Source organism: Triturus cristatus, chromosome 8, assembly GCF_964204655.1.
Source record: "Triturus cristatus chromosome 8, aTriCri1.1, whole genome shotgun sequence".
Lineage (NCBI taxonomy): Eukaryota > Metazoa > Chordata > Amphibia > Caudata > Salamandridae > Triturus > Triturus cristatus.
The window spans coordinates 994688339-994701789 of NC_140591.1; the positions used below are offsets into that span (position 1 = coordinate 994688339).

General features: G+C 45.7%; 1 protein-coding gene across 2 annotated transcripts in view; it reads right to left on the bottom strand.

Annotated features, from left to right (window-relative positions):
- Window positions 1-13451, bottom strand: part of ERCC5 (ERCC excision repair 5, endonuclease) — a 162046-nt gene that overhangs the window by 102703 nt on the left and 45892 nt on the right. The gene's annotated exons all lie outside the window — the stretch shown is intronic.

Consider the following 13451-nt stretch of genomic DNA (forward strand, 5'->3'; position numbering starts at 1 on the left):
AGAAAGCTGTCTCATTATTGGACCTGCTTTTTGTATACATGAGAGTTTTAGGCATATATATGGTTACAGCTTCCGATAATGTGCAGTTATGGCAAGTTAGATTCATGTATTTCTATTGATGTGTATCGTATTTCAACTATTCCCTGTCAGACATACTGTAAGTGCAGGTTGAGTTTGTCAAATATAGAGCAGTGATGCCATTCTTTGATAGAGAAAGTACAACACTAGAAAGTCCAGTGGCAATTCCATTTGTGCGACTGAACACATCATTCCTTTGCAAGACGACTAAACAAGAGCCAATTATGACCTCCTTGCAGATATTTCATACGTACTATGTTCAATATTTAATGCAACCTACAGGTTTTGAGTAGTTGCAAAGAGAAAATGATTAAACCCCAAGCCCAGAATTGCATATTTCCACTAAGGGTCTTTCCCTCTCATTTCCTCCAATCTCTGTGGAAATCCATTATTGTTTATTTAAAGGTTTTATAATGTAATGTGCCTCTTCTTTCAATCACTACAGACCATCAGAAAAGACCACAGTAGAACTGGTCTTGAGAATACCACATCGCTCAGTAATAACAAGGGTAAGGAATATTTGGTGTACTCATTTAATCAAACTCAGAAAGATAAAACATCGCATGGGCCCTTCCATGATTTTTTTTTTTGTTTAAATCTTTTTTATTGAATTTCCAATACATAGCAAGAAGCGTATTTCTGTATTGTCTATGCATAACTGCATGTATCAACAATGTAATCATACTTTCATTACAGGAAGGCAGAGTCCACTAAATATACACAGTGCTACTACCGCACTGGATTTCCCACAAGGACGGACATATGGCCGCTATCATTCCTGCAATGCATCACAGATTGGAGACGGTTTACGTTCAGCATTCCCCTAAGTAAAGTCTTTCAGTTGCTTCATCGTGGGCTAGAAAACAGACGGATTAGAATAAAATCAATTAACATCTAACAATCATTACGCAGCCCGGTATTAGTACCTGTATCTCCCTTCCCCCGCCCCCCTCAACAGCACATCATAGTATTGCGGATTGACTGTAGCTTCCCCGCAGCAGCCACTACCATTTTCCTCCCCACTGACAATATTCATCAGCTCCCACATGGAACATCTCAGTCTCACACGGTCTAAAACTCCGGCACCTGCCCCATCACCCAGTCTCTTCCCTCAAGCTGTCCCCCTCGAGCCCCCCTCCTCAGCCCTCTGAAGTGTCTGAAGTATACCCTCCCACTGTTCAGCTATGGGTTCCTTCCGCAGTCCCAGCGTTTCCTCCCTTCTGATGGCGGTTCCCTCTGCCCTGGCCCATGAAAGAAGTGAATGTCTCCATGCTCGCGCATGAGGTGGGTCGTGTGCCTTCCATCTCTTTGTTAGCAATCGCTTAGCAACTACCATACCCAGATCCAGAAACCGGGACACTACCTTTGTAGCCGGGGTTCTACGGAACTGGTGCAGCAGATATACAGCCCATTCGAAAGGTAAACTACGGCCGGTGCTCACGCGCAGCAGCTCGCTGATTGAGTGCCAGTACGTATGGAGCCCGGGACAACTCCACAGCATGTGGACCATACCCACCCCGGGTTCAGCACATCTAGGACACACGGCCTCCGTGCGGTGAAAAAACCTATTGACCGCCTCCGGCGTGAGGTACGCCCTGTGTATAATAAACAAATGGATCTGCCGGAACCTCAGATTTCTGGGTATGCACACTGGGCTTCTCAACACCCGTTCCCATTCCTTATCTGCTAATGGTCTCCCCATGTCAGTCTCCTATTTGTGTCGAAGGGGCTCCAACGTGAGCGCCGTGTGAGTACGGAACGACGCTGCAAACCAATGGATCAGATGCCTGAGGAAATATGAATTTTGTGATCAGTTATGTCCCCTATCGTAGACCCCAACGGCTCTATGTGCATGTTATAAGTACATGTATGTTCCCTCCAGCTCCAGTTTTTAAGACGCAAATACATGTGCGTCCACCGTCAACATGTCCTCTTTCAGATCCACCATGAATGGGTCAGATATTCCATTCCTAAGTATGAAAGGCCACCGACTTTATGTGGTTCACTTCCCACATTTTACAGATTCAGGCGAGTAGGCCCTGGATTCTGCCATCAAGCCTTTTCCTGCCTTCTGCCTCTGAAAGCTCCAGTCCAAGCATGCATCCGTATCCATGAACTTTGTCCTACTCCCTGCGCGGCTAACGGTGCCTGATCCAGCCTGTTGCCTGCCAAAAAGCTGTATTTCACCTTCAAGATTATCTGCTCCGCTCCTCATCCGATGCATTCCTGTCTAGTAGTTTAGGTAAACATTCTTCCAGCTACCGTGCAAAGGGCCAGGCCTCACTGTCCTCATGCAAGTAATTCATAGCCCCTGTTACCATGGAAGATTCCTGCCCCCTCGCATCTCATGTAGACACTTAGACGCTTGTACACGCACTAACAGTCAGTATAGAAAAGATTCCGTCCGAGAGACCTTTCCTTTTGGATAATACAGTTCTTTAAACATAAGATATTAGATATGATTTGGGATTAGGTTGACATGACCCCTCAGACTTCTGTCTCCACATGTAGAGCTAAATGTCAAGTCCCCTTCACCCTCTAGTTGCACGTCAATCACACGTCATGCGGCTGCGCGCGCATCTCTGCCAAGTATTTCTGCTGACATTGCAGGATTCTCTTATGGATCCACCCACTTGTGACATCATGTTTAATGACGTATTTTAGTTACACCCATGTTTACGCCTTTTTTTCATTACGTATGTGTATTATATCTGTATTATCAGCTGTTACGCCTCTTGCATCTGTCTTAATGTAATGCTTTCCATATAAATACCATTACTTGTCAATAATGTACGCCCTTCCTTCCTGAACCCTCATGGTGATGGAGTGTGAAGCCTGCAATTCGAATTGTATTTCCTTTATAGAGGAATAAAGCCTTTTAGAACCTCTAATACCACGGATTCTGCCTCTTATATTTACTGAGTTATTCTTACTAGACTTTACCGCATAAAAAATAGTACCGGTAATGAAATATTTACCACAGAAATTGGCGCCCGAACAGGGACACTTTCTCATCTCACGCGCCGGCGGTGCGTTGCAGGCCCGGTCTCCTGCCACAGCTGAACGGACAAAAACGCGTACCCGCAGGATTTCCTGTATCTCCCTCCGGCCAAGCGGGGGTGACTGAGGCTGCGATCAACACCCAGACGAGGCGGTGAGAAGTGCGAAGTATCTCGACCAGAGCCTAGCTGAGAGAGCAAGATCCGAGGTATACAGAGGCCCACCAGGTTCCGAAGTTCCGAGTCCAGTCGAGTCGAGTCCAGTCCGGTCCAGTTTCAGTTCAGTTCCGAGGCCTTCCGTTCCGAGCTACCCGGTGAGTACCATTGCCGGGGAGGCATTTAAACGTGCACATAGTCTGTGCCGGTCAAGACGGGTTTGGGTACACAAATCCGGTCTGCACTGTTTCAGCAGTGTATCTGTACTGTTTAGCAGTATATCTAGTATGTCTTGCATACAATCAAGTATTATTTAGTGTTAGTATTATGTCAGTAACTAGTTTCTTATTAGTCATCATTATTCGTTAAATGTTAAATATTAAATGTTTTAATACGTTCTATATATTGTGGTGTGAATGACTGTTTATTATTGTGTTTATTTGTATTAAGGTTGTTTAAGATTAAGTAACCAGATCAAAATAAAATGCCGTTCTTTTCGAAATTAAGACAGATCAAAACTAGAAAAGGGGTACTCGAAGAAGCTGTTCCCATCCCACCTAGGGACACTCCAGGGTACTTTATGTATCATAAGCATGGCCTAGATGCCGTGTTATTTCTTGATTTATGGGTGGACTACACCAAGGATTTACCAGAGAGTCAAAGATGGCCCGCAGCGGGGACCTGGGATGCAGACTGCATCATGAGAGTAGAAGAAGAATTATGGAAAAAGAAAGCCAGACAGTCACAGAAAGATGCCATTGAATTATGGCGTAAAGAATCATATAGACGTACAGAAAAGGCACTCAGACAGGAAGAGAAAGGTAGGGAGCATTCGAATAAAACCCGAGAAAATTTATTAATAGAGGAAGGTACCCGAGTAAACAAAAGCAAGATGAAGACACTAGTGATTTCTATTCCCGATTTGAAAAATGTTTTGGTATAAATAGTGGCATAAAAGCAAGTAGCGAGTCATATCCACATTTGTTTGTGACAAAATTAGTTGAAAATTCCCTACCGCAAGTTAAGAATAGAGTATTGAAATTTGAGAGTACCTGGCAGGGTAACACCCCGTCACAGATGTTACAGAAGTTACAATATCACCACAATAGAATTAGAGAAGAACAAGAACACGAACAAAGACGTATGAAAGATACAAAAATGAAAATGCTTGTTGCTCAGTCAGTTCCAGCTGATGGTCACCAAAAGGGTGATTCAACAGGTCCAGTTAAAGGGACATGTAACTATTGTAAACAACAAGGTCATTATATACACGATTGTCCAGTTCTGAAACATAATATCGCCACGGGTAGAACTCAGGAAAGACCACGTCCACCTAGACAGGATCAGAATCAACAACAAATTCCTCAGCATGCACAACATAGGTCAGCTCCGCAACAACTAGCTCCGCAACAGGCAGCTCCACAACAGACCGTAGCACCACCACCAGCGCAGCCTATTGCTGCCACACAAGCGATAACGCAACAGATGTACCAGTATGCACAAGCAGATTATCCTGATTATCAGCGATACACATGAAATAGCCTGGAGAGGGAAGTTGGCTTACCCCTTATTGAGGTTCCTGTAGATCAAGAGGGACCTTATGTACATAGTGAACTATTAGGGGAAGACAGAAAGTTTTTACTTGATACAGGGGCAAGCAGAACAACTATACGACGCAGTGAAGTTCCAGGGGCACCCCTCTCAGGCTCACAAAATATTTCCCTTGGATTCTCAGGAAAACCTATAATTAATGACGTAACACAGCCCCTTCCACTTACGGTTGGTCCATTGACACGAACTACAGATTTATTGCTTACTAAATCATGTCCAGAAAACTTGTTAGGTATAAAAACATTGAAAGCTCTAGGAGCTATAATATGTTGTTCTCCGGAAGGAGTACGATTATTTTTACGAGATTTTAAAGGTCACTACGTGTCCAGAGACATGGATCACCGGCTGCAGAGCTTACCTACGCATTTATGGGCACAAGGCCCCACTGATGTTGGTTGCATGAACATTACACCATATCGAGTCACACTAAAAACAGGAGTAGTACTACCACGAATGCGACAATATAGGTTACCACCAGATGCTGTTGCGGCCTTACTGCAAATCATTGACGAACTCATTGCACAAGGAGTGGTTGTCGAAACCGACTCCAATGTATGCAATTCCCCGATAATTCCGATTCTTAAAAGAACGGATCCAAAAGCGTCACCAGTATATCGATTAGTTATTGACCTGCGCGAATTAAATAAGTGTATTGTACCACAATACCCTGTGGTCCCAGATATCTCTTCATTACTAACTGCTATTGATTCAGAAGCAACGTTCTTCACTGTAATTGATCTCAAGAATGCTTTCTTTAGCGTCCCGATAGATCCGGAAAGTCAATATTTGTTCGGATTCAGTTTGAATGGACGAAGTTTTAAATTCACACGCGCACCTCAAGGATTTACAGAAAGCCCCAGCATCTATAGCCAAGCACTAAAACGAGAACTTGACAGTATCCACATGCCAGTTAACACTGCCTTGCTTCAATATGTCGATGATCTGCTGATCACCGCCCGAAGCGAACCTGAATGTGAAGCAGCGTCACTGACGGTTTTAAAATTTCTGGCCGACAAGGGGCACAAGGTGTCCCCTTCTAAGCTGCAATTCTGTGTCCCGCGAGTTGTCTACCTTGGGCACTCGCTGTCCAAGGAGGGAAGACAGCTTACACCCGATCGCATCCAGTTAATTGCTAACATGCCACCACCCAAGACACAAAAGGGGGTGCGGGCTTTTATAGGCCTCACTTCATACTGTAGGCAGTGGATCCCTCAATATGCATTTCTAGCAAAACCACTCATCCAGTTGACAACACAGGAGGCCGCCACACCGACTGTCCTCCCTTGGACTCAAGAACATACACATGCTTTTGAAAACTTAAAGAAAGCTTTATGCCAAGCACCTGTTTTAGCAACACCATGTTACAATAAACTGTTTACACTATTTGTTACAGAACGCGAAGGTACTGCCTTGTCAGTACTCACTCAGGAACAAGCAGGATCACACAAACCATGTGCTTATTTCACTAGTACATTAGATCCAGTAGCTCAGGCTCTTCCTGCGTGCCTGAAATCAGTGGCAGCAACAGCTTTAGCAATCAGACAAAGCGATGCCATAGTGTTAGGACATCAATTGACAGTACAAGTACCACACGCAGTAGAGGTTCTCTTGAACCGCACACAAACACAACACTTGACTATAGCGAGACTCACCGGTTACGAATTGACATTGTTTCAGCCACACATAGAAATCAGACGTTGTAATACGTTAAATCCTGCCACACTTTTGCCAGTAAATGGAACAGATCCATTAGCACATGATTGTATTGAAGTCATTACTATCACGACAAAACCCAGACAAGACTTGACAGATATCCCTTTATTAGATCCAGACTTGACATTGTATGTAGATGGTTCATGTATGAGAACAAGTACAGGAGAGTTAGTGGCCGCTTACGCAGTCACAACAGACACTGAAGTCATTGAAACAAATTGTATTAACATTTTGTCAGCTCAAGCAGCAGAGCTCATCGCTCTGACACAAGCTTGTATTCAAGCCAAAAATAAGAAAGTCAACATATACACAGATTCACGTTATGCATTCGGAGTCGTCCATGACTTCGGCGTGCTGTGGCGAGAGAGAGGTTATTTAACTTCTCACGGTGCCCACATCCAACACGGACCCCTCATTCAAGCCCTATTAGATGCGATTCATTTACCTACTGCAATATCGATTATGAAATGCAAAGCTCATACAAAAGTTACCGATATCATTTCCCAGGGTAATGACCTAGCTGACAGAACAGCTAAACAGACTGCTCAGAACCAGACTCATACAACTGACGCGACAAAGACAATAGTTCCGACACCAACACATTGCATGACAGTTAAGGATCCCGCCCTTGATATAATTGACATACAGACACACGCTACACCAGAAGAAATAAAGAAATGGACTGAATTAGGAGGGATCCAAACGGATCAAGGATGGATGACGAAGGAAAAATCTATATGGTTTCTTCCCGATTCCATGGTTCAAGTCATCATTAACACAATACACAGTCCAGCACACCTAGGAGAAAAAGCTATGCTAGACAGCATTCAAAACATTTGGTTCAACAAACACTTGCGAGCAGCAGCTAAACAAAAAGTTCGTACCTGTATGATATGTTGTCAGTTTAATCCAGGTAAAAGCATCCCCGTAGAGCAGGGTGGATTTCAACCTCCCGATCATGCTTTTGAAGTCCTCCAGATGGATTATATCCAGATGGAACGATGTCGAGGATTCAAATATGTTCTCGTAGTTGTCTGTGCTCTTTCCCGTTGGACAGAAGCCTACCCGGTTTCAGATTACACTGCCCCGACTACTGCCAAACAGTTAGTTCGAGAATTCTTCCCACGGTATGGTTTGCCACGTGTTGTCTACTCAGATAACGGCCAGCCATTCTCATCCGAACTAATGAAACACGTTTCACTTTTGTTAGGCTACCAATGGAAATTCCACTGTGTCCGACATCCCGAGGCAGCAGGTCTCGTGGAACGTCATAATCAAACTCTGAAAATTAGATTGTCCAAAATATGTAGAGAAAAAGGTGTCGATTGGATAGTAGCCTTACCAGTTGCACTCTTTTATATGAGAATGGTAGCACATTCTCGAACAGGGCTATCCCCGTACGAGGTGATCTTTGGTAGACCACCAAATATGTGGGGGACGCCTATACCTCGCAAAATCACTGATGTTGACTGTAATATGCTGACAGATTACCTGGCTTCCTTGATGTCTGCACTACAATCTTGTCGTTCACAGGTAGCTGCAGCTTTTCCCGATAACACTGAGGTAAAGCCCCATGACGTGGTTCCAGGTGATATGGTCCTAGTGCGGAATTTCGACCGGAAGACCCAACTGGAGCCTAGGTGGAAATCGCCAAAGCTTGTTCTACTAGCAACAAGGACAGCCGTGAAGATCGAGGGACGTAAAGGGTGGTTGCACTCGAGTCATATCAAGAAATTTTATGGACTACCGTCCAGTGTGGATACTGAGCCCTGCATTTCCTCACAGACAGACTCAAAGCTCCCCTTGGTTGAACCCTCGAAAACAGAACTTTATAAACTGAAATTACGGTCTAGCAAGTCAGACAATTTGATTGTTTAAGTCCTCTCCAAGGTGAATCGGTTGAATTTGTCTCTGACATGTATCCTCTAGACCGGAATAGAGAAAGAAATCAACAGATGCAGCTTAAAAAGCATGCGTATTGTAAATCACTTCGTAGTCACTGCACAGTAACATTATTAATTTTGTTTTCTCTCAGTCTTCTGATCATCATTTTTAGTATATTGCTGCATATGTATTACCCTATTTCTAAACGTGCTTACAATGTTACTGCTGAACATTCTTTTAGCGAATTACCTCCGCATGAGTTGTCCTATAGATTTGCGCTGCGCAACAACACATTCATTAGTATGTTACATCATTCCCATCAGACCAGCAATGCTACTAATTGTTGGATATGTGGCCGACTCCCTCCCTATCAGAACTATAAGGGAGTTTTGCCCCTCTTTCCGTATCCGTTCACACACAATGGCTCCTGTGGAGCATGGTTTAGTTTGATTAATTCCCTAGATTCAAATTCCGCAGTTTATCAAGACAACTGGGTATGGGGAAACCTGAACCTAGTTTTGCTTAAAGTCTGCTACCCTAACAAGAAGGGACTTCCCAAAAGAACAGGAACTGATCTAGAAAATGAAGTATATGGATTAGGTAATTTTACACTTAACCTCATGATCCTGAATGTTGAATCCGAAGCCACACCAATCTTGCCCGCTATGTCAGTATTCCCAGTTAAAGGGGAATTATGTGTAAGAAAGAATGGTTCCATACACGTGGGCCATAGTAAATGCACCACTGTAATAAAATTCAGTGATCAAGGCAAATCTACATTTAGAGCTTCCCGTCATTCCTACTTCATATGTGGCCAGACCGCATATATACGTCTACCTCTAGATTGGGATGGTACCTGTTACATAGCATTCCTTCTGCCACCAGTTTTCCTAGCTCCTCCTGATTATCACAGAAATACCCATTTAGTACACAATAGACAGCAGAGAGATCTCCCGATTGTCGATTACACTGAAACGGCATGGGAGCAATACACAGATTTCAATAAAGGTTTCTTTCCTTATATAGGAACAGTCACTAATAGTAAACTGATACGTAGATTAACTAGAACCCTTGAAGCAGTAGTAAACGAGACTACTTCCGCCTTAGGCAATTTAACAGAAGAGCAGTCTGCTATGCGGATTGTTGTGCTTCAAAATCGTCTTGTCCTTGACGTCATCCTGGCCGATAGGGGCGGAGCTTGTAGGGTCATCGGATCAAGTTGCTGCATTTTCATACCAGAAAATTCACCGTCAGTATATAAAGCCATAACCCGCCTTCATAAGATTATAAGCCAGATACACCAGAGCCCAGGCACCTGGACTTGGTCCGGCTGGTTCTGGAGCATGTTGTCAGCCTGGGGATGGAGGATCCTATCCTTCCTAGGTATTGGCTTTCTCATACTATTCAGTTGCTGCTTATGTCTACAATGTGGGCCAGCGATTTGTGGCCTATGTGCCACATCGTGCATCCCACCTCCAAGTTTTCGTTCAAAAACCCGGAAGAAGAAAGAAGAACAAATGATGCTATATGAACAGATCGATGGATTGATGAAGATTGATATCTCCTGAGGGTCCGTAGGGGACAAGGAGGGAATGAGGAAATATGAATTTTGTGATCAGTTATGTCCCCTATCGTAGACCCCAACGGCTCCATGTGCATGTTATAAGTACATGTATGTTCCCTCCAGCTCCAGTTTTTAAGACGCAAATACATGTGCGTCCACCGTCAACATGTCCTCTTTCAGATCCACCATGAATGGGTCAGATATTCCATTCCTAAGTATGAAAGGCCACCGACTTTATGTGGTTCACTTCCCACATTTTACAGATTCAGGCGAGTAGGCCCTGGATTCTGCCATCAAGCCTTTTCCTGCCTTCTGCCTCTGAAAGCTCCAGTCCAAGCATGCATCCGTATCCATGAACTTTGTCCTACTCCCTGCGCGGCTAACGGTGCCAGATCCAGCCTGTTGCCTGCCAAAAAGCTGTATTTCACCTTCAAGATTATCTGCTCCGCTCCTCATCCGATGCATTCCTGTCTAGTAGTTTAGGTAAACATTCTTCCAGCTACCGTGCAAAGGGCCAGGCCTCACTGTCCTCATGCAAGTAATTCATAGCCCCTGTTACCATGGAAGATTCCTGCCCCCTCGCATCTCATGTAGACACTTAGACGCTTGTACACGCACTAACAGTCAGTATAGAAAAGATTCCGTCCGAGAGACCTTTCCTTTTGGATAATACAGTTCTTTAAACATAAGATATTAGATATGATTTGGGATTAGGTTGACATGACCCCTCAGACTTCTGTCTCCACATGTAGAGCTAAATGTCAAGTCCCCTTCACCCTCTAGTTGCACGTCAATCACACGTCATGCGGCTGCGCGCGCATCTCTGCCAAGTATTTCTGCTGACATTGCAAGATTCTCTTATGGATCCACCCACTTGTGACATCATGTTTAATGACGTATTTTAGTTACACCCATGTTTACGCCTTTTTTTCATTACGTATGTGTATTATATCTGTATTATCAGCTGTTACGCCTCTTGCATCTGTCTTAATGTAATGCTTTCCATATAAATACCATTACTTGTCAATAATGTACGCCCTTCCTTCCTGAACCCTCATGGTGATGGAGTGTGAAGCCTGCAATTCGAATTGTATTTCCTTTATAGAGGAATAAAGCCTTTTAGAACCTCTAATACCACGGATTCTGCCTCTTATATTTACTGAGTTATTCTTACTAGACTTTACCGCATAAAAAATAGTACCGGTAATGAAATATTTACCACATGCCGACCCCTCCCCATTACGTGAAGGTATTGTATGGTGAGGTGTTGGTGTGGTTCCGTGGACATGTCTACCCATTTAGCGGTCAGGGTCGCAACCAGTGAGCGGTGCATTAGGATTTGGCCGGGCGGCAGCCCATCCTCCGCCACCAGAGAGTCATATGGTATAAGTGTCCCATCGCGGTACAAATCTCCTAAGGTCTGTATTTCGGCCTCTTGCCAGTGTGTGAGTGCAAGAGAATTGAGCGCCCGTGCTCCGCCAGGGGAGCCCATTAGTGGCAGCGCTGGTGCATATGGGGTCATAGTTCTGGTGAGAAATAGGCTTCTGCAATAGCATTTGTATGCCACCTTCAGGAGGAGCGGTGCCGGCACTGCAGGTTTAACAGCTGGGTGGAAGAGCATAAGGAGCCGCTCCAGGGAGTACGGGGGCAACGTAGACGCTGTGTCTTCACGACCTTTATCCGCAAACCAGCGGGCAATCCACTGCAGCTGTGCAGTCAGGTAGTAGTGCTCTAAGCAAGGCGCCGCCAGACCCCCCTGATCCGTCGGAAGGTACAATTTTGCTAATGATAGCCTGTGTCGACTACTCCCCCAAATGAAGTCCCGAAGCAACTTGGAGAACGTGGCGAAAAATGCAGCCGGTACATATAATGGCAGGTTGGCAAAGTAATACAAGAACCTGGGGAGAATCACCATTTTGGATAATGCTACTTTGCCTGTGACTGTCAGCGGTAACGTGCCCCAGAAACACATCTGAGACTTGACGGCTGTGAGAGCCCTGCCCAAGTTTCCGTCCAAGAGGTCCAACGGCCGACGGTAGATCTGTATTCCCAGGTATCGGAAAGTGTCCCCCTTCCACGTCACCCTCGTTCCGTTGAGGGTGTATGCCAGATCCCGCCTCCCCTCCCCAAACGCATAAAGGAAGGTTTAACAGGCGTTTACCCGCAGCCCCGATACAGCAGCGAAATCCTGCAGTATGCAGGCCAACTGTGCCGGGATATTCGACGTCTCTCAAATATACCAGCAGATCATCTGCATATAGCGACACCTGGTGCACCGCGTCTCCCAATGGTATGCCATCCCCCACTAATGCGCGAAGGGCCACCGTCAAAGGTTCGATCGCTAGCGTGAACAGTAGTGGTGACAGCGGGCACACCTGCCTGGTGCCCCTACAGACAGGAACCACTTCAGATATGTATGGGCCCAACCATACCCGAACTGTGGGGTTCTTATACAGAAGACCAACCAGTAGCAAGAATTCCAGCCCCAGATCATAACGTTGCAACAGTGCCGACAAGTACCTCCATTCTAGACAATCAAAGGCCTTTTCCAGGTCCAGGATCAGACAGCCCGCCCTCGGCCATTCATTTAAGATATCCGTCGCCACTCTATAAAACCTCTGCAAGTTCAGAGACGTGCTTCGCTTAGGTACAAACCCATTCTGGTCGCTTTGAACTAGGGCGGAAACCACTGGTGCTAGTCGTTCCGCTAGAACTTTAGCGAGTATCTTATAGACAGCGTTAAGAAGCGCAAGCGGTCTATAAGACCCCAAGGCCGTTGGGTCTCGGTCTGGCTTCAGCAGTGACACCAATTACACCTCGCCCATCGATGGGGGCAGCGCATCTTCCTCCAGTGCTGTCGCATAAAGCGTGTGCAGTTGTGGCACCAGGGTCTCCCAATAAGCTTTATAAAATTCGGCCGGCAGGCCGTCTGGCCCTGGTGTCTTCCCCGATGTAATGGATGCAATTGCCTCCCGTATCTCCTCCAGCGTGAGGGGACAGCTAAGTCCCTCCTGATGTGCGTCTGAGGCGGCAGGCAGCTGGATCCGTTCTAGGAATCCCTCTATCTCGAGGTTCGTGCCACGCGCTCCTGACTGGTACAGCTGCGCATAGTGATCCACCATGACCCTATGAATCTCTCTTTGCGTGTGCACCAATTCCCCTTCCCGTGTACGTATAGCTGCGATCAGAGCGCGAGGACCATCTTGTTTCAGCAGCCAGGCGAGCAATCGGCCCGCCCTGTCCACCGTAGCGTGCGTGCTGTATGGGCTGCATAGTTATGGCAGCGTAAGCGCTCCAGCAGCTCCGCGTGCTGTGTCCGTAAGTCTTTTAGGTGATTGGCGTGTCTGCCCGCTCCCTCCCCCTCACGCTCGTATTGCAGCAACTGGGATTCAAGGCGGACGAGGGCCTTCGATAACGGTTTCCGAATATTCCATGTGGCGCCTAAG